Here is a 22,172-nt window from a genome sequence, read left to right as displayed (position 1 = left end):
CAGCAGCCAAGAGGCTAACACATGCTTTTCATCTTTATTTATAGTATATGAGACTACACCCAATATGGGCTGGTATCTTAAAGGCTATTGGCTGAAGGAGCTTCTACAGCAGATAATTTAGACATGAAAGTTTATTCTAACACAGTAATAAACTATTGTTTACGTTGTTATCTTCAGAAAAGTCATCTTTTTAACTGTCATCATCATTGTACAACCAATTAGAATCATACAATATAGTTTTCTCCTAGTGCTTGTCAGCCTCATTTATATGAGGTGGGTCATGTAGCGGCTAGAAGTTATAATAATTTCCAGTGTTCCCTCTTTGAGGATATAAACACAACATTCACTGCTGGCCTGTAAACTGAAATTATTGCTCTCATATTTTGTCACCGGTGATCTGTGCCAAGGAGGGTTATGTGTGCCTGTTGCCTTGTAAACAGATGAGCAATATCCAGCAGGAGAATTGGGATGCTGCTCCAGAGTGAAGGTCTGGCTGGGTTTTAAAAGCCATCAATAAGAAACACATGGCAATCAGAGCTGGCTATAAATAAAAGCCTTCGATGATGGGGCAGTTTTCCATCACCAGCAAGAACAGTAGGCTTGAGGTGGATCCAGGAGACACCTCATATAACACTGATGTTTAAACAAGGTGGTGGTATTTAATATTATAATAATATTATCAAAATACTAATACAAATAGAGTATTAACAATATCAAGAAATTCCAAGTGAGAAGGTTGTCTTGTTTTATTCTGTTTGACGTCCAATGATAACTTTCTCTCAGATCACTGATAAATGCATGAAGCACCAAAACTAATGGAGTAGGTACTCAATAGATACCAAGCCTTGCTTCATGAGGACACAAATGCAGTTGCCCATATTTTGGGCTTCAAGCGTGGAAGATAGCACAAGCATTTTGTACAGAATTTTAAGAACTTTGTCATTTACAAACTAGTTTTGCATATATAACCTTACTGAGGGCATATAGGACAATAAATTACAGCCTATGTGGACAAATTAACTTTCTCAAGGTCACTCAGTAAGTAGGTGGGCAAATGAAGGCCACCTATTTCCCAGCCTAGCACCTTGTGAATGACACCACAATTTCTATAGCTGTCTCAGAATTGGGATGTATAAAGAGCTACAGTCCAGGTCATGGTATCATGTCTATTATGTGGCAGGGTCATGCAAAATATACAGAGAAGTGTACTTAGAGGTGTGAGAAAAATAATTACTTGAAAGCTAAGGAATTTTAGCAGAGACAAAAGATATTTCCAATAGACAAAAGATTGCCCATTAGATTCATGACTTTTTGGAACCCAGGACCGAATTTCATTTCAAATCATTGTATAGTGGGCAGAATATACTTTCACTGTAAATGCAGAGAATGTAAGATGATCCCAGGGGAAAAAATGCCATTGAGTCCGTAGTCTATAAAATGGGGGAAATCTGCAGGGGCCACACATTTATGGCTCTGGATCTTTGAAAAGTGGGTACTGAGTTTGCAGAGAATTCACTACAGTAGGCCAGCTGCAGAATAGGCTACAAGGTGATGCTCTTGAGGGAGGAGGGGTAAACAGAAATCTCAGTGGAATAGGAACTGTCTTGAAGAAGAAATTGGTTTTTCAAAAAATAACCATGCTAAAAGGGAGTAGCCAAATAAACTTTAAGCCACCAGTACGAAGCCAGATTTAATTAGTGTGCTATAATGAGAGTTCACTCTGGCAAAAACCTCAGCCTGGTTTCAAAGCAATCAAGTGAGGATTTATGCTGGGTTATATCTTCAGATATTGCCAAGACTTCTCTAAATATACCACTGACAAAATGGCTATTTAAATGGGGAGGATTACTCAGAATTTGACTTATCCCCCAGTGAGCAAAGAATAATAAGGAGATACTGTGGCTTGGGGACCAGGGCACAGGGTGGTCCATACGTGTCCTGAATGTTGATCACGGCAATGCTGGACTCTAAGGCAAGGACAGTAAAGGTAAGCCCTGCCTGGTCCCACCATTGCCTTAATTTGCTCAACTATACTGAGCTGTACTTTGCCCAACCATATCATTCTCAGAAATGACACAATACCTTCAGATACCACACATGAACCTTTCAATTTTAGAAATACACAAAGGTAGAAATGGGCAAAAAGATCAGATTTGGAAAGGCCAGTATCTGCTTCTCAGGAATCAAGTCTGTCTGTGGTGCTAAGGCCATAAGCCTACCTCTTTGTGATATGTGGTTGATTTAGAATAATAACAGCCTTCTCGTTTTATTCTGTCTTCAGTATTCATATGAAAAACTATTAATTCACTTTCACCTATGTTTAAAAAGTTCAGGTAATGACTTTCATAGCTGATATTATATCTCAGTTCACAGGAGACATGGTTTTTCTACTAGAAATAGTGCATGCACATTTCCTGGCCAATGATGAAGAAAGTGTTAAATGGCTTTGCAGGACAGCATCACATCTTATTTAGTCTTTATATTTCTCTTCCATTTTGACACATGTTCAGGGCCTACTGATTTGTAAGAGTCATAATAACTGTATTCTTCAAAGTGGACAGCCATTAGTCATACTTTCAGTTAGGACTGTCCACCTTGATCACCATGTAAGACATCTTGAGTGTTAATCACTTATATGAGGTACTTGTTTATTCTTTTTTTTTCTTGTTTATTCTTGACTCAATAAATACAAGAATAAAATTAGACTGAGGTATTCACTTTTGGAACAAGTGGGCTTGTAGCAATAGGTGATAGAAGAAGAGAAATGAACAATAATTTTCAAGAATGTCTTCTATTTGTTTGGTGTCTACTAATAAACAGTGGAATGCCCAGCACCAAGTAAGATCTCACGAGTCCACTTCATCCTGCTGGATAGAAATAAACTCTGCAGTGCTGAGCCTTTTAACTTGAGTTTCCTAGGATGATGAACAAGAACAGAAGACAAACAAAATAAGTCCTTCAAGCCTTCAGTAAGGTTACATACAAAACAAGTTTAGTCCTCTAAACTATCCATAACTGATAGTGTATTGTCCACAGAAAGCATATTCTAGCATATAAATATGTCAACTGTCTCTGAAAGAGACATGAACTGTGGTTTTTGGTCTGATCATCATAACTTGTGGAGTTTCATATACATAAATGCCTTACTTCTTGTGGGATGTTTATACACTGTGTAAAGATGTATTTTCTGTGTCTGGTATAATAAAAAACTGAATGGTCAATAGTTAGGTAGGAGGTTTAAGCAGAATTTCCAGGGAGAAAAAGGAAGGAGAGGAAAACCTACGTGCACAGGAGATATAGAGAATAAATGGAAGGTGCAAGATGGAAGAGATAATACCACATGACAGAACATAGATTAATATAAATTGATTGATTTAAGTTTTAAGAGCTAGTTAGGAACAAGCCTATGTTATAGGCTGAGTGTTCATAATTAATAAGAAGTCTCTATGTCATTATTTGGAAGCTGGCTGGTGGGACAGAGAAAGACTCATTACATTACTTTAAAATTTTGTGGGGTTTTCTGGTACCATGAAAACTAGTCCTCAGAAAGGAGTATACTTCCTACTCTCAAGAGGAAACTAAGGGAAATAGCAGTAGGCTGTATGTTTTAGGAGTCTATTTTCAGCCCTGACCAAGAGAGGGCTTGTCAAAAGAGGACTTCTCATGTCTGGTATTGGGGTTTTTCTTTGATGGCCTTTTGCTCTTGGAGGGCAAGCCTTCATTCTAATGTAAAATTTCACTTGAACTACATATGTGCATTTATACACTTAATTATGATATTAAAATTATGTGTGCTTTGGGTTTTTTTTAGATTAAGTAGTTAATAGTACAATGCTTTTGATTTTTCAGATATCCTTGCTGTTATTTTACCCTCCTCATTACTCTTTCTGTATTTAACCCCTGTCCCTCCCTAACTAGCCCTTCCTTTCTTCATCCAGATTACTTGTACCCTGCTATTCCAATGGAAGCAACCAACAAGGCTACCAAGTTTGACACAAATGAACCACAAAAAAACCCAGCGTGGCACTAAGGGTACATTGGTGGCAAGTATACTTTGGTGGTAACTAGACTTTCTAATTAGATTTAAGACCAACTCAAGAACAAGGAAACCAAAACCATACAGTCTAATGCTATTATTATTGGTTACTGCCTTACGCAACAGACATGGAAGGTAAACTCTCATTGCTAAAGACACCATGCATTTCAGAAACAGAGCCCATAGACCCCTGAGCTGGAAATGACTTGAATATCTCTTTCCTGAGGATTAGTTTCACAGTACCAGAAGATACCATGTAAACTTCCAAAGGAGGCCAGCAATAGTCCTACCCAGCTATGATGCTTATGAACATCACTGACAGCCAGCATAGCATAATAACACTGAGGATACAGCAGTGTCACAGATACCTTGACAGTAACCAAAAGCTCTCCAATTGGGCCAATTGGACTTAAGACCCACTCAACAAGAGGGAGACCATTCCTGGTACTGGAAACCTAGCTAACTACTCAATTAAATCATGGTTTTCAGAGAAGAATCTACAGTCACTAATTTACTAAAGCAGCATAATCTCTAACAATCTACAACCATCGCCCTTACAACCACAAGGAAATGTAGTCTTCACCCCTCATCCATAAAACTTCTCTGCAACAGACAAAGACAACCACAGAAAACCACAACCAATAAAAATACAGACTTGTCAATCCAACTTTTCCAAATTGTTCTAAATACAAGACCACTCCAGATGGGTGAGGATGTAGCACCTGCTTATCATATCTTTGTCAGCCAGATCTGATGTTGCATAACCATAATGCCAGCACCTGGAGTTTGTAGGGACAGGAGAATCAGAATGTCAAGGACATTTCATCTTCAGCTACATGGCAAGCTCAAGGCCAGACTGAGAACTTGCCTCTATACAAAGTCTCTTTGGCTTGGAGAGACAGAGTGGTTAAGAGCACTTGCTGTTCTTGGAGAAGATTCTACTCCCAGCACCGCACATGGCCACATGCAGCCATCCACAACTCATGATCCAGGGAGTGCACTGTTTCTGGCCTCTGCTGACACTGCACATACGTGCCTGTAGGCAAATCACTCATACATATAGAATATTAAAAATAAATACAACATTATAAAAATTTCCTGCTAGGGCAAGAAATGTACAGTTTCTTCTGCATTAGATGCAAGCATTGGCTGGCTTTGTGGCAGCTCAAGTCACTCTGCTCTTCTTGCTTATTTTCCTTCACTTCCCAGTCAGGCAAAGATGTTTGCTTTTTCTGACTCCTGAAAGTCACACTTTTGGTTAAACTGCAGATTAACGAAGAAACTAGCTATCTTCCATCCACGACACTTTATACCTTTCTGGTGTGGATGTAAAGAAAGCATTTCCTCCTGGGACAAATAAAATTGACTTTTTAAAATGTTCAATTTTATCTCCTGCCTTTGGTTTTACAACATGAGCAGCCTGACATGTGGATTTAATGATTCAGATAAAATCCTAGCGTAGTCACACAGAAACTACTTTTATGTGCATCCTGGCTCCCTAGAAGACAGACAGCTTATGTGCTATTTTGAAAGACAAGAGAAAATCAGACATTTGCAAGTGTCATAAAGGTTTGTTATATGTCCTAGTCTTGTTTGTACTACTGTGATTACATTAAAAATAATACATATGTACCCCATATATATACTTATGAGGTAATAAAAATCAAAGAAAAATGGTTCAGCTATGGAAAATTGTGCTGTTTATTAGACACATAGGTCTATTCGTAAAATACATTAAAGTCATAAATTTCCAAGGGGTAGAAGAGAGCTTGGGAATTATCTCATGCAGTGATTTCTAATCTGACTTTCCTAGAGAGCTATTTTCATATATTTGTAAAGCCTGATATAAGGTATATAAAGATTTATGATTCAGGTGCACAACAATTGTGCAATGGTCAGACGAAAGGATTAGATATAGCATGTCATAAATGGACAACCTTTGTTACAGAGGAAGTGCAATACTTTCAACTCTTAGGAGGTAGAAACAGATAATGGCCAGAGAGACCATCACGCCGCCTACATGTTTAGGTAGACTTTAAATGCTTTCTTGATGGTGTTAGTCAGAAGGCTTCCTGGAGGGCAGTCATTGTACTCTCCAATTGGTGAACACTTCTATTGATTAGTGTTAAGTGTGTGTGCATTATATGTATGTATCTGTTTATGTATGTGAATGCGAATACATATGCATTTGTATGTGGTCACCTGTGGAGGATGGAGGTTAACATTGTTTTGTCTCAGTTGTTGTCTACTTTATCTATTGAGGCATGGTCTTTCACTAAATATGGATCTCCCTAATCTGCTATACAGGCTGACAAGTGAGCTCTAATGATTGATCTGTCTCCCTGCCAAGTGCTTGATTTATAGATTTGTGTTCCCATGCTCTGCTCTTACATGAGTGCTAGGGTCTCACTTTCATTCTTGGCCAGCAAGCCCTGAGCTGTTCCTGCAGACTCTGATATTAACTATTTTTTTTTCTTTCTTGGATTGAACATAGTTGAGAAAATGCCCTTTGTGGTACTATTTAGCATTCTTTGGCGTTCTGCCCAAAAGTGGGATTGGTGGGTCTTGAGGTAGAATGATTCCTAATTGTCTGAGAAAGTGGAGAAACTGCTATACTGATTTCCAAAGCAGCTGTACAAGTTTGCACTGCCACCAGGAATGGATGAGTGCTTCCCTTACTCCACATCCTCTCCAGCATAAGCTATCATCGGTGTTTTTGATCTTGACTATTCTGACAGGTGTAAGATGGTACCTCAGAGTTGTTTTGATTTGCATTTCTCTGATGGCTAAGGAGGTTGAGCATTTCCTTAAGTGTTTTTCAGCCATTTGAGATTAATCTGTTGAGAGTTCTCTGTTTAAATTTGTACTCCATTTTTAATTGAACTGTTTGATATTTTGGTGTCCAGTTTCTTGAGTTTTGTCTTATTGACTATGTCCTTTGCTGTACAAAAGCTTCTCAGTTTTAGGAAGTCCCATTATTAATTGTTGTCTCAGTGTCTGTGCTACTAGAGTTATATATTTAGGTAGTGGTCTTCTGTACCAATGAGTTCCAGTGTACTTCCCACTTTCTCTTCTATGAGGTTCAATGAGGTTGTTTTTATGTTGAGATCTTTGATCCATTTGGACTTGAGTTTTGTGAATGGCAATAGATATAGATCTATTTGCATTCTTCTACATTTTGGTATCCAGTTACCCCAGCACTATTCCTAAAAAATGCTTTCTTTTTTCCATTTTATAATATTAGCTTCTTTGTCAAAAATCAGGTGTTCATATATGTGTAGATTGATATTCAAGGCTTCAATTTGATTTCATTGCCACCTCCCGTCTGTTTTTATGTCCATACCAAGTTATTTTCATTACTGTATGTAGAGTTCCAAGTCAGGGATGGTGAAGCTTCCAGAAGTTCTTTATTGTAAAAGATTGTTTTGGCTATTCTAGGTGTTTTTCTTTTACATATGAAGTTGAGTATTGTTCTTTTGAGGTTTGTGAAAATTTTTGCTAGGATCTTAATGGATATTACATTGAATCTGTTTCTATTGTGTCAAATAATTTGAGGAGTATTGGTATTAGTTCTTCTTTGAAAATCATGTAGAATTTTGCACTGAAACTATCTGGCCCTGGGTTTTATATTTTTTGTTTTATTCTTCTTTGTTTGTTTGGGAGATTTTTGATGACTCTTTCTATTTCCACATTGGCTGTAGATCTATTAATTGCTTATCTGGTCTTGATTAAATTTTGTTATATGAAACTTATCTAGAAAATTGTCCATTTCCTTTAAGCTTTCCAATTTTGTGGTATATGGGTTTTTGAAGCATGACCTGATGGTCATCTGGGTTTCCTCCTCCATGTCTGGTGTTATGTCCCCCTTTTTGTTCCTGATTTTGTTAATTTGGGTATTTTCTCTCTGCCTTTTCCTGAGTTTGGATAAGGGTTTGTCTATTTTGTTGATTTTTTGAAGAAGCAAATCTTTGTCTCATGATTCTTTGTATTTGATTTTTTTGTTTGTTTCTATTTTGTTGATTTCTGCTCTCAATTTAATTATTTCCTGTCATCTGTACCTCCTGGGTGAGTCTGCTTCATTTTGTTCTAGAGCTTTCAGGTGTTCTCTTAATTTGCTAGCATTGGATTTTTCCAGCTTCTTTATGTAGACATTCTTTATGTAGGCTATGAACTTTCGTCTTAGCACTGCTTTCATTGTATCCCATAGGTTTGGGTATGTTGTGCAGTCGTTTTCATTAAATTTTAGAAAGTCTTGAATTTCTTTCTTATTTCTTCCTTGGCACAGTGGTGATGCATTTGAGTGTTCATCATTTTCTGTGTCTGTGGACTTTCTGCAATTAGTGTTGTTATTGAATTCTAACTTTAAACCATGATGATCCAATAAGACACAGGGGGTTATGCCAATATTTCTTTGTATCTGTTGAGATTTTCTTTGCTACCTAGTATATGGTCAGTTTTGGGGAAGGATCAGTGAAGTGCTGAGAAGAAGGTATATTTTTGTTGTTTGTGTTGAATGTTCTATAGATGTTGTTAAGCCCATTTGAGTCATGACATCTGTTAGCTCCCTTACTTTTCTGTTAGGGTTCTGTCTGGTAGACTTGTCTGGTGATGAGAGTGGGGTTTTGAAGTCTCTGGGTATTAATGTTTGGGACTTGATGTGTGATTTAAACTTTAGAAGTTTTTCTCTTACATATGAAAGTGCCCTTGTATTTGGGGAATAAATGTTCAGGATTGAGACTTTATCTTGATAGATTTTTCCTATGATGAATATGAAATATCCTTCTTCATCTCTTTTGACTAATTTTAGTTTGAAGTCTATTTTATTGGATATTAGAATAGCTACACTAGCTTGTTTCTTAGGTCCATTTGATTGGAAAATCTCTTCCTAACTCTTTACTCTGAGGTAGTGTCTGTCTTTGTAGTTTAAAGTGTTTCTTGTATGCAGCAGAAGGATGAATTCTGGTTTTGTATCCAATCTGTTAGCCTGTATCTTTTTATAAGTGAATTGAGTACATTGATATTAATGGATATTAATGCTAGTTCCTGTTACTTGAGGGTTTTGTTTTTATTATTGGTTGTGGTGGTATTGTGTGTGTGTGTCTCTTCTTTGGGATTTGCTGGTGTGGGATTAACTATTGCCTGTGCTTTTTTGGGTGTAGCTAACTTCCTTGGATTGGATTTTTTTCTAGTACTTTTTGTACTGCTGGATTTGTGGATAGGTTTTGATTTAATCTGTTTTTGTCATGCAATATCTTGTTTTCTCCATCTCTATTGATTGAAAGCCTTACTGGATATAATAATCTATGGATTGGCATCTGTAATCTCTTAGTGTCTGCATGGTACCTAACCAGGCCCTTCTGGATTTTTATTATTTCCATTGAGAAGCTGTGTGTAATTCTGCCTTTATGTGTTACTTGCCTTTTTTCTTTGCAGTTCTTAGTATTTTTTCTTTATTCTCTATGTTTAGAGTTTTGATTATTATATGGTGAAGGAACTGCTTTTTTGTTTGTTAGTTTTTTTGTTTTGTTTTATTTGTTTTGTTTTGTTTTTAGTCCAGTCTATTTGGTGTTCTAAAAGTTTCTAGTATTTTCATTGGCATGTATTTCTTTATGTTGGAAAAGTTTTCTTCTTTGATTTTGTTAAATATATTTTCTGTACATTTGAGCTGGACTTCTCCTTCTTAAATTCTTATTATTCTTAGGTTCCACTTTTTAATGGTGTCCCAGATTTTCTGGATATTTTTTGGTAAGGATTTGTTGGATTTAATATTTTCTTTGACTGATATATCTATTTCCTCTATTATATTTTCAACACTTGAGATTCTCACTTCTATCTCCTGTATTCTGTTCTTTATGCTTGCTTCTATAGTTCCTGATCATGTACCCAGATTTCCCTCAGTTTATATTTTCTTTATTGCTTCTACTTCCCTTTTCAAGTCTTGAACCATGTCTTTCACTTGTGTGATTGGTTTTTCTTGGTTTTCTTTAAGGGATTTATTGACTTCTTCCAATTTTTGTTGTCTTTTCCTCCAATTCTTTTTTTTTTCCCTCCAATTCTTTAAGGAAGTGTTTTCTCATTAAGGGCTTCAATCATCTTCATAAAGTTATTTTTAAGGTCTTCTTCTTCTGCTTCATCCATGTTAGGATGCTTAGGTCTTGCTGTTGCAGAACCACTAGTTTCTAGTGATGCCGTATTGCTCTTTATGTTGTTGAGTGTATTCTTATCCTGTTGTCTACCCTTCTCTTTCTCCAATTGGAACAGGTGTTTTAGGAGTGTCTCTTTTCCTCCAATTGGTGTAGTTTGGGGGCTGTGGCTTCCTTGAATGTTTCTTCAGGTATAAGCAGGACAGAGCCTTCTATAATCTTTCCTCCTGGTTCCTATGGGCTTATGGCTCAGATGATCATTCCTCTTGATGCAGGCACGGTTATTGCTCCAATGGTTGCTCCTGCAGTTACAGTAGGGATAAGGGTGAAATTCCAGTGGTCAGACAATCGCCAGAGGTCATTGCTGTCACTGCAGTCCACTGTGCTGCTGAGGCTTCTTCTCCCGGTGGCTTAGTGGTCTCTCTATATTAACCTTAAGTGAGTGGAAAACAGCATGTCTTTGTTCTCTATTAGAGAGCCTCTGCTAAATATTAAACTTATGATCTTTTGGGATATTTTATACTGTTCCACTCAGGAGCAGAAATTGCACCCAGATTTCAATCTTTTCACCAATGACCAAAGTCCTATAGTTAAAGGTCTCAGTTTGGGTTTGTTGTTGTTGTTGTTGTTGTTGTTTTGTTTGTTTGTTTTGTTTTTCATGTGATTCTTTTTGCTTGGAAAAAAGAGAGATTTTTATTAGAAACAAATGTGGAATACATAAATGATAAGGCACAGCCACAACTAGCCAGTTGAGGCCTATGACAAAATCTGGACATTTACAAAGTCATATTTTATTGGTCATATTTTATAATCGCAAAAATACTTAAAAGTTATGTTGGTGAGGTCTGACTCACTTCTAAAGCACCTAAACTAGTCTGAGCCTTGATTTGTGGGCCAAAGAATGCCTCGGTTCATAAAAACAAATCTTTGGTCAATGGAATAGAATTGAAGACCCATGAAGACCTATATGTAATTCCACACACCCATAGATAACCAGGTTTGGGATTTGGATATTTGGTTGTCTGTTTGGTGTTTTTTTGTTTTTTTTTTTTTTGGTTTTTTTTTTTTTGGTTGTTGTTTCTTTTCTTTTTTGATTGGTTTTATTTTTATTTTTTTTGACAATGAGGACAAAGAAGGAAAAAAATACACACTGGAGAAAAAAATACCACCTTTAACCTGGTCAAATTGGATATCTGTATGTTGAAGGAGTTAGCTAAACTGAGTAGAATGCCTTTGTAGGCCAGCATACTCAGGCTGTGCATACAAAGAGGAATCTAATTTCTAGCTTTTGCAAACACTGCCAGCATTCATACTCAGACAAGAGGAAGGCGCTGCCTTTTTTGAGTCTGTCCAATACAGGAAAGGCTTTGCCTCCATTCCCATGATGAGGTACTGAGTCCTTGTCATGGCCATGACCATGTCAACAATACACAGTCCCTAGGGATTTCATTTGCTCTTTACACATTCGCTTGGGGTTTCCTGGGCTCCCTGTAACTGATATATATATATATATATATATATATATATATATATATATATATATATATATTAAGATTAGTACAATTTTTTCTTATTTTAAATATTATATCTATTATCCCAATTAATACCAAAAATATGAAAGCTGATGGGATTCATATTTTTTTAAATGAGGAAAACAAACCTCAGAAGTATATGAAATATTTGTGTGAACAAAGTTCTATTATTAAGCTGGGCATGTTGGTGAATGCTGTAGTAACAACATTCAGCTGGCCTAGACAGGATCATGGTGACTTCAAGGTCAACTCGGGGAAGACCCTATCTCTATTTAAAAAATAAATAATAAAATTACCACAGATATTCTTGTTATGCATTCATCCATACCTAATTGCAGGTCTCTATTTTAGTTAGTTACTGGGAAGAATCAGTAAATTCATAGACTCCCACATAGACAGTGCACTTAGAACAAGCATGCATAGATTTAGAACTTGGATTTGTCATTAAATCTGTGATTTTTTTTCAAATATTTTCTCTTTGACAATTCCAATGCTTTCCCCTGAAGTGAAATAATATAAAAAAGAGATCAGCTTGGTTTCTGCTAGTCTGTCTGTCTACTAAGTACTCTGAACTTTGACTCATTTCCCTTCCCAAAGGAGAAAATGTGATGATCAAAGATGTTTGCATGATGTTGTTTTCCTTTTTGGTACTGTGATCCAAACACTGTTTCCCTAAAGGCATGAAAGAAATCCACAGACTGTGCCATCATGCTCAGTCCAACCTGGCGCTCCTGTATCCCTAAGCCTGTCATCATGGGGCCTTTCCTGGGATGGGGTTTGGACAAGCTACGCTGCTCCGAGCCCTGCCAAAATGCTGAGGAGGATTCTGCGGCGGACTGCTCAGGCTCTCAGCTGTGTTATCACCAGCTGTTCTCTCTGGCAATCCTGTGTGGGGCTTCACAGGTCACTGCTAAGGGAGACGTGCCAAACGGATTGGGGATGGATGACTGAGGATCACAAAAGCCGCCTGCCTCATAGCAGCACAAGCTGTAGCTGTTGTTATTACTTTTGGAAATTTTCAAAATGCTGTGCTAAATAGCCCATGAGAAAGAGAATTAGCACCAAATCACCACGAGTAACTGAATATGAAACAGACAAACGAAAGAAGTCAAGATGCTCCTCTGATATCGCACCACAGATTTTCTTTCTTTCTCCTTTGGCTCCTTGATTCTCTTCTCATCATGTAGCCATTAACGTGCTGGTGGAGAGTCTCAGTGAGTCCTTCTGCTTTAAATCTTGCCCCTTTCAATCAATTTTTCTCAATACTGTCTAGTTCTGGAAGGGTTCCCATATCCTTTGAAATAACATCCCAGTTTCTTTGCACCATATAGAATTCCTTTTTCAGGATAGACCCTTCCAAATGCTAGCTCTGCTTTTCCTCTATACTGCCCATGGTATACACAGCTTCACCAGGCTTTTGCAAACGTAGTCAACTTGCAGTCTTTATAACATAACACCTGAAGTGATCATTTATAAAGAGAAGTGGGCTGAGCATTTTTGTTCTGTTTTGCTGTTTAATTCACAGTTTGTGAAGTTCCCATCTAAAAGCTGGCAAACTCTTTGCTTTTGGTTCCCTGTGGGCATGCCTAATAACAATGTCAGGAGATATGTGACATTTGTTTCATGAGCCAGTAAGCGAAGAGGAAATCAACCAGATGAGGCTGGGGCTCTGTAATGTTCTCCAAGAACATAATCCCTGAGGACCCTGGTAACTCTTAGGAGACTTGACCTTCTCAAGATTCTGTCTCTCACCTTTAGACCCAGCCTGTAACTTGTGTACCATCACAAATATCTAACTTGTGAGCTGCGGAATATGCTTTATTCAATAACCTAGGTCCTTATTAACATTGAATAATTAGACACAAATTTATTTTTTTAAGTTATTTAAACAAAAATGTAATTATGTCACTCCTTTCTATTTTTTCCTTCTAACCTTTCCCATGTATCTCCTGCCCCCAACTTGTTCTTTTTAACGTTCATGGGTCTGGCCCTTTTTTAATTTGGTTTACGCACACACTCACACAAACCTAAATATATAAATATAATCTGGTTGATCCCTCTAATGTTATTTGGGTATATACATATACATATATGATTTCCAATCTTACCTGAGCTCTTTACAGAGTTCAATGACTAGTGAGGAGACAGTGAATGGAAAAATGTAAGATGCAAATTTTAGTAAGACTAATCATATGTCTTCTAGTCTTGGGTTAGCTTGTACCCATAGGTTATTTTTTGTTGAGTAAACTGCATATAGAATATCACAGTGGCTCAAAACCCTCAGAAGTATGTCCATTTTTTAGTTACTAGATTATGTAAGCATTATCTTACTTTAGTATTGAATTTTATATTCCCATTTATCTGACTCAGTCTGGAATACCAAAGTGCAATGTCATAGCGTGTATAGGTTAGACAACAACAGTTCTGAAGATTGGAAGGTTTATATCATCTTTCCAGCAGATGTCACCTCTGGGGAGTCCTCCAAGTTTTCATGTAACTGTTCTTTCATTGTGTTCCCACATGCCGAGGAAGAAGAAGCAGACTCTTTCTTGGTGTTTTCTGAAAATGGCAATGGAATGAAATCAAATGTTGAAACCTTGTTTCAACATATGATGTTGCTCAGAAGAGGCTATAGAAACAGGCTTTAGGAATGTGCTTAATGGTCCTTCAAAAGGGGTCTTGGAGCTGCCTTCCCTTTCAACCATGAGAAGACTCAGTAAGGAGACGACTGAAAGAATGTTATAAGACAAAAATCTTTCATGACCATGAACATATTTTTCCCCTAGAGACCTTTCAAGACCATGAACATATTTTTCATGGTCTTTAGAAGGAGTATCCTGACACTCTGGTTTATCTTCCTGTACTCCAGAATTATTGCAAAATAAATCTCTGTGCTACTAAGTTAATTATAATTTGTTATAACAATCACTTAGAAAAGTGTTATGTGAGGTCTATATTTGGGTGCAGAGCGGGAAGAAGAACTGGGTACTTCAGGAATGTAAAAATTTAGGTATTGCATTAAGGTTGAAGAGTGCTTAGAAGCCCTTAATGGGTTGAATAAGAAAGATATAAGATACATTCTTTGTTAATATTTTCTACTCCAATTTCCCTGCTCTGGTCTTTTGTTTTGCTCCTATCTTAGGTTTGTACAGATATTCTACAAGCCTTATTATCTTGTGCTAACAATGAATGCTATTATTCAAGCTCTTGACCCTGTTTCCCTTCTGTTCTTTCTTTCATTTACTCCTTGGGGATTTGGCTTTGCCTTTTATGACTTTCGGCTTCCATTAATTATAAATTTATTTTGAAAGCAAAAGGTCAGAGTAAGGTCTATATACATAAAAGTGGATGTGAACACAGATTAAGAATCACTTGCAAAGTAAATAATAAGGTGGATTAATGTTTCCTGTAAATTGAATTTTTCTACTTAGAATTAGCTTTTAGAAAGGCCACACTACAAAAGAACATGTTGCTTCCAATTTTGCATTTTCTATCTTCTTCTTTTTGAGAAATGAAGCCCTTAGATCTTCTCTGAAGACTTAACTTTTATAGTTGAGTGGATCCGGGACTTGGGATGAAGCAAGGCATTTAACCCTGGGGTGGTCTCTGCTCTTTCTTACAGCTTCAGTCATACTGTACTCTATTACTAAGCCTCTGGAAAATACCTACTTAGACCATACCTATCAAAGACCTTTCAGATTATGTTTCTTTGAATAATTAAAAGAGAACTGTCTAGATCACAAGGGTGTTGTTTCAGACTGGTAAATGTTGAGGAATTGCTAAGTTTAAAGAACACTTTAATTAAAGAACATTTAGGAAGTTGGTTAATGCTGCAATGTCGGTAAGAACAAAAGTCCTGTTTGCTTGAGACTTTGATTCACTTGAAGGTCACTGATTTAATTAAGAAATGAGACACAGGAAACCATGTACTGCCTTGTGTGGACTTGGGAGTACCTTGAATTCTCAGAGGACAATAGTCCTTTTGAAAATGAGGTCTCAGCAATGACACCTTCGAAGGCAAAGTTACAACAAAGGAAAATTTTTCTTTTTTTCTGTTTGAAAAATCACAAATCATCTTTGCTTTATACAGGGTGTTGCAGCCTTTTGATTCCTAGATGGTATAAGCCTAAGTATGTTTTCTAAATGGACTTGGATATTCTTTTTTTAAATTTATTTATTAAAAATTTCCATCTCCTGTTCTCCCATTTCCCTCCCACTCTCCCTCCCCCTTGCTCTTCAGTCCTAAGAGAAGTCAGGGTGCCCTGCCCTGTGGGAAGTCCAAGCCCCCCCCCCCCATCCAGGTCTAGGAAAGTGTGCATCCAAACAGACTAGGCTCCCAAAAAGCCAGTACATGCAGTAGAATCAAAACTTGGTGTCATTGTCATTGGTGTCTCAGTCTGCCCTCATTGTCAGCCATATTGAGAGTCCGGTTTGATCACATGCTCATTCAGTCCCAGTCCAGCTGGCCTGGGTGAACTCCCAATAGATTAGTTTCACTGTCTCCATAGGTGGATGCACCCCTCATGGTCCTGACTTCCTTGCTCATGTTCTTCCTCCTTCTGCTCTTCATCTGGGCCTTGGGAGCTCAGTCCAGTGTTCCAAATGTGTGTCTCTGTCTCTATCTCCATCCATCGCCAGATGAAGGTTCTATGGTGATATGCAAGATATTCATGAGTGTGGCTATGGGAGAAGGCCAGTTTAGGCACCCTCTCCTCTGCTGCCCACGGACCTAGCTGGGGAAATCCCCTTGGACACCTGGGAACCTCTCTAGAGCCAAGTCTCTTGCCAACCCTAAAAATGGCTCTCTTAGTTATTTTCTTCCCTGCTCCAATATCCACCCTTCCTCCATCTCAACCATCCCATTCCCCCAAGATCTCCCCAATCCTTCCCTTCTCCCTTCTCTCTCCCCAATTCCCCTTCCCCCAACCCACCCCCACCCTCCTGCTCCCAACTTTTGCCTGGCGATCTTGTCTACTTCCAATATCCAGGAGGATAAATATATGTTTTTTTTTGGGTTCACCTTCTTGGACTTGGATATTCTCTGTCAAAGAGAAGTCTGTGTATTTATGATCAGAATTCCTATCTTTTCTCTGGAAGGACCAAAATGCAAGGTTAGTTTACTTCTGAACTAGCTGTGTTCATTTAAATACCTATTTATCAGTCTATATAAGATACTGATTTATTCCTCATAATGCTTTATGAAATATAATTCACTATTGTTGTCAATTAACAGTGTCTTATTTGGGATCTCTATTACTGTAAGAAAACACTAGAACCAAAAGCTACATGAGGAGGAAAGATTTTATTTCATCTTACAACTTATAATCCATCATCCAGGGAAGTAAGGACAAGAATTCAAATCAGAAATGTTGAGGTTGAAAATGCCATGGAATGCATCCCACAGCTTGCTCAGTCTGTTTTCTTATACAACTCAAGACCACCTTTCCAGGAATGGCACCATCCTCAGTGAACTACGTCCTCCTACATCAGTCATTAATCAAGAAACTGCCCCACAGACTCATCTATGGGCAAATCTGGTGGTAGCACTTTTTTTTTTTCTGAGATCCCATCTTCCCAAATGACTCTAGCTTGGGTCAAGTTGACAAAAAAAAAAAAAAAAAAAACTGACCAGGTTAAAGACATTGATCCTTATGGCTATGAAAGATGAGCTTTCTTAAACTTTAAGAGGTTTTTTTTTTGATTATTTAAGATAATTTCTTCTTGAATAATTGAACATCAAATGATAGATATCTTTGTAAGAACAAAACATTGAACTTGTTCAATGAAATCACAAGGCTACAAATACCAACAAAGCTAAAGACAGAGCAAAGTCCTTGGGGACATTGATTTTATTATCTTTCCAGGCCAGGGTCCGCGTGAGAAGCTTTGTCCTGAGTTGGCCTCTGGAGATTATTTTCTTCTGCTTAGGAGAGAAGGTGCTTCTAGGAAACATACATGTGATTTCTCGCTCCCACCTCAGTGCTTCCCAAGCACCATACCTGACCAACTGTACTGAAGTTACAGTTGGCACTTTTTAGCTATCTGCCTTCTTTCTTTCTGTTTTAGATCATTCCATTTTGTATTTACAAATCCCACATTTAGACTCTCCCTTCAACTCCAAGCATTGCCACTCCAGCTTCTCTATACTGCTCATTTCCCACACAAAGGCATCCTGTTGTTTTTTTGTTAGACATGTGGATTTTCATTTTGTCTAAATGGTGGACAAAACTTGGGGTACCACGTGGGCACTGGTTCCAGTTCATCTAGCTATTCATCCTTTCAAGTATTTTTCCTAGGTAACTTTATTCAAGATTTCAACCCTCCTCACTGTCTTTGAGTGGATGTTGCTATATGAAATAGTTTTTATTCATTGTTTTTAATTGTATTTTTAAATAATCAGAATCATCATAGCTGGACATATTTTGTTTGTATTTTGTTTCTTATTGATGTACTCTAAAGAATTTTTATGGGCTTGAGCAATTTACATTTTATTGTAATTTATGACTTGGCAAGCTGTACGTTTATTTGGAATTTGTTTCAGTCTGATAGATACTATAGCTTCTGATCATACATCTGTTGTTATTTTCTCAGATGATGGTGGCATCTCCTTTGATGTGAACAATATGATATTTCTTTTATTTTCCTTGGATTTATCTAGTTCTCCAGTGTTACATGCACTTACCTATGTAAATATGGTAGTTCTATGCAATTTCATCACACACAGTGTATGCAAACACCATTAAAATCAAGACACTTAACTACATAATGTTCTTAGTGCCATTCCTGTGTACAAAAACCTAACTACTGTCCCCACTGTTCCTAAAGTTATAACACCATGTCATCCACAGGTATATTCTTTATAACTATGATTTTTTTCAGTGATAAAATATGCCAGGCATTTCTACAATGTTCCCTGAGCCTTAGGTGTAGAATGTTTTGTAGATGTATTCATTGGTACTGATGCATCTATTTATTTCAGTGATAAAATATGCCAGGCATTTCTACAATGTTCCCTGAACCTTAGGTGTAGAATGTTTTGTAGATGTATTCATTGGTACTGAACTCCATGACTCTGCATTTTGATTGGTTGTGCCTTTCTGTAGTGCTCTTCATCTCTTGCCACGATATACTTATCTGTTGGCATAAGGACAAATGCTTAGATTATTGTTGCGATTTATGCAATTTTAATAAATTAACAGTTTTAGATTCTCCTCCAATACCTATGAATTGACTAGTACTGAGTAGTTAGCTAGGTTTACAGTACCAAACATGGTTTCCTTCTTCTTGCATGAGTCTTAAGCCCAATCTGAAAGCTATTGGTTACAGCCAAAGTTATGTGTGCCCCTACTGGGTCATCGTGTCAAGCTAGTTGTTACATGGTTCATAGGTATCATAGCCAGGAAGGACTCTTGGTAACCTTTTTTGTTTGGAAGCTTGTAATGGTGATCTTTAAATCATATAAATCTTACGATATTTTGTATGAATTTATTTTTATTTTATTGTCTTTAGAACAATTGTAGATAGTAATGCACCTTTAAATTGTTTATAATATTTTGGTATAGAAAAAATAGAATGATTTTTTGTACTGACATATTATTATATGATGTTGCTGAACTGACTAATCTTACTCTTTTTAAAGAATCTTAAGATATTTCTATATAGAAAATATTGTCTCCAAATAGATATCAGCTTGCATCATTCTTGCTCATCAGAATAATTTTGTAATTACCATTTGTCTCATGACCCTGTCTTACTGAAGTGGACAGAGAACTCAATACCATGTTAAACACCAGTGACAGTATGATCATCACCATATACCTGAGGAAAGGCGCCTTCAGTCTTTTATTGCTAACTATTTTTCTATGCTGAGTTTTTGTATATATTCCAGCTTAGTCAAGTTTAGTTCCTCTATTCTTAAATTGCAGAGAGGTTTTTTTTCTGATATTTTACTTGTCCATTTTTATTAGCTATCATGGCCTGACATTACGTTTCGTGAAATTATTTTTCTCTACCAGATGATATTATAGATGATTTTTATCTTTAACTGTTCACATAAAGGAAGTTCTACCACTTTACTAGTGCACATGACAGTATTTATACATTTATAAATTTGCTGTGCTAACATTCCTTTCATGATATTGATACATTCTTATTACTTGCATCTAACTTTGTCATAGATATTTTATGTATTTTGAATATTATGACATATTTTCTGATTTGGTGTCAGTATGAAATTCTTGAATGAGTTCAGAAATATTTTTTTTTCAATTTTCAGTAGACTGTTTCCATTAATATGATTATTTTAAATTTGAAGGATGTTATTGGAAAATACTCTAGAGGCAATGACTAAAATAACTGATACATTTTTCACTGTTCTTGGGGTTGGAAATACAACACTAAGATATAGAATATCGAGATCCTTCAGGGTCTCTTTTCTGTGGCTGGGAGATAACAACCTTCTTGTTGCATTCATTTCTTTTCTTTTCTCTCTCTCTCTCTCTCTTTTTACTTATTTGGTATTTTTAAATGCTTGTTTCTTATTTTATCCTTCTCATCATAAAGCTTGAGGAAATCTATAATCAACAGAACACTCAGAAGTTTTAATGTGATCTTTTTCAGTCCCTAAATATTCTACTCAGTGGCCACTTTCCGGATTGAATCTATTTATTGATATCTGTTGGAGAATTTTCATGGTACATTATAAAGCAGATGCTCAAGGAATAGCAGGTATTTGTTACTTTGTTGTATAAACAGATATCACCACTAACATGTTTTTGTTGATAATTGATGCTGAGGATTTTGACTCTAAGTAAACTTTTTACAGTTTCTTATATAAGTCACTCCTGTTGTCATTAATAACCAATTCCCTGCCTCTGCCTTATTATATTATTAAATAATTTTGGGACAAGAAGATATTATGAAGAAAATGAGGATCAAGAAAAGGAGGCATTCAAGATATTAGTTTGGCTCCTCAGACCTATTGAGAAGTAATATTTCTTAAGAATATAGAAAGAGAGACTTTCTCAGTAAACCTAGATTCTTTAGCAGTTTTTAAATTGACTTTTTATATGTTTATTTTCTGTTTTCCCTCATAAATCTAAAAATTTAGAATTAGAGGTATTAAATACTTATGTTTTAAAAACATTAACTGATTAGACCATGCTTATCAGAGAACTTGATGTAGGAATGTGATGTTGGAAGAAAAACACGAAAGATTAAATGTTCATTTTCTTTCATTAATTATTCTTATCTAAAAAGTAGGTCAACATAGAAACTCATACATTTTCTGAAAATTTATAAAATTCCAAATGTCTAGTTGATTGCAAATGCAGTCACCCTATTTCTCTTACTCGCAACCTCTTTCAAGATGACAACGTTTCTTCAGAACAGCCATAATCAATCATTTCCAAACATATTTGCTTCTCCTAATTGAGTTTGAAATCCTCCTCTTCTCTTTTTCTCTTTTCTACAGGTTGCTCCCCAATCCCAACATATCACAGCATTGAAAAATAGATAACAGGAGAAAACTGTCTCATCTATATCAGTTCCTACTGTGTGTTCCCATTTACCAAGAATTTGTTCTGGAGAGTTAAGTTATCTCATCAAAACTGAGGTGCTACAGCAGGTAGAAAATTAACTTTCTGATGACAGCACCCTAGACAGCACTGTGGAAGATTTGACGGGGTGATGGTTAGTTTTGTTTGTTTGCTTTTGCTTGTTTGCTTGATTGTCAATTTGATACAAGTTAAATTTACCTAAAAAAAGGGGAGGCCACAACTGAATTGACCCCCAAAATGCACACCTTCAGATAATCTTGTGGGAGCACTTTCTTAATTAGTAATCTATATGGGAATACCAGTGCAACTCCATGTGAGTGGTCCTGGAGTTCATAAGATGCAGGCTGAGAAAACCATGGAAAGAAATCCAGTAAGCATACACCCAAGACTTCTCCTTTAGTTCTTGCCATCATATTCCTCCCCTGCTTGAGTTCTGGCCCTGAATTTCCTAAAAGATGGATGTGCAAGATTAAATAAACCCTTTTCTACTCAAGTTGTTTTCAGTCACAGTGTTTTAGCCAACAATGAAGAAATAACTAAGATAAAAAGTCTGTAGAGAAATGTGGATGATTTGACACACTGGGTAGTACTTGGGAAAGAGTCGGCATCTTCAACAACACAGCAGAAAGTATCTGTGCCCTGGATAGTACCACGAGAAGCTCAGAACCCAGGACAGCATCATGGAGACACTATTGCCTTAACATTGTAGATCTGCACCATAGGAATAAATACAACTGGAAGAAGAAACCACGCGTAGGTAAGCAGCAGCTGTGGTTTCCTGGGCACAGATTGGTGAATTCTGGTGAAATTCTTGTTCTGAACAACAAATTTGACATGCTCAGGAGAGAGCCTCATGAAATTCTCTGTAAAAAGGAGGCAAGAATGTGTGACTATCACAGTGGAA

Source organism: Microtus oregoni, unplaced genomic scaffold (assembly GCF_018167655.1).
Source record: "Microtus oregoni isolate MIOR12 unplaced genomic scaffold, Mior012 000011F_ref0000422, whole genome shotgun sequence".
Lineage (NCBI taxonomy): Eukaryota > Metazoa > Chordata > Mammalia > Rodentia > Cricetidae > Microtus > Microtus oregoni.
The sequence above is the reverse complement of the archived record's forward strand: the minus strand, read 5'-3'. Positions refer to the sequence as shown.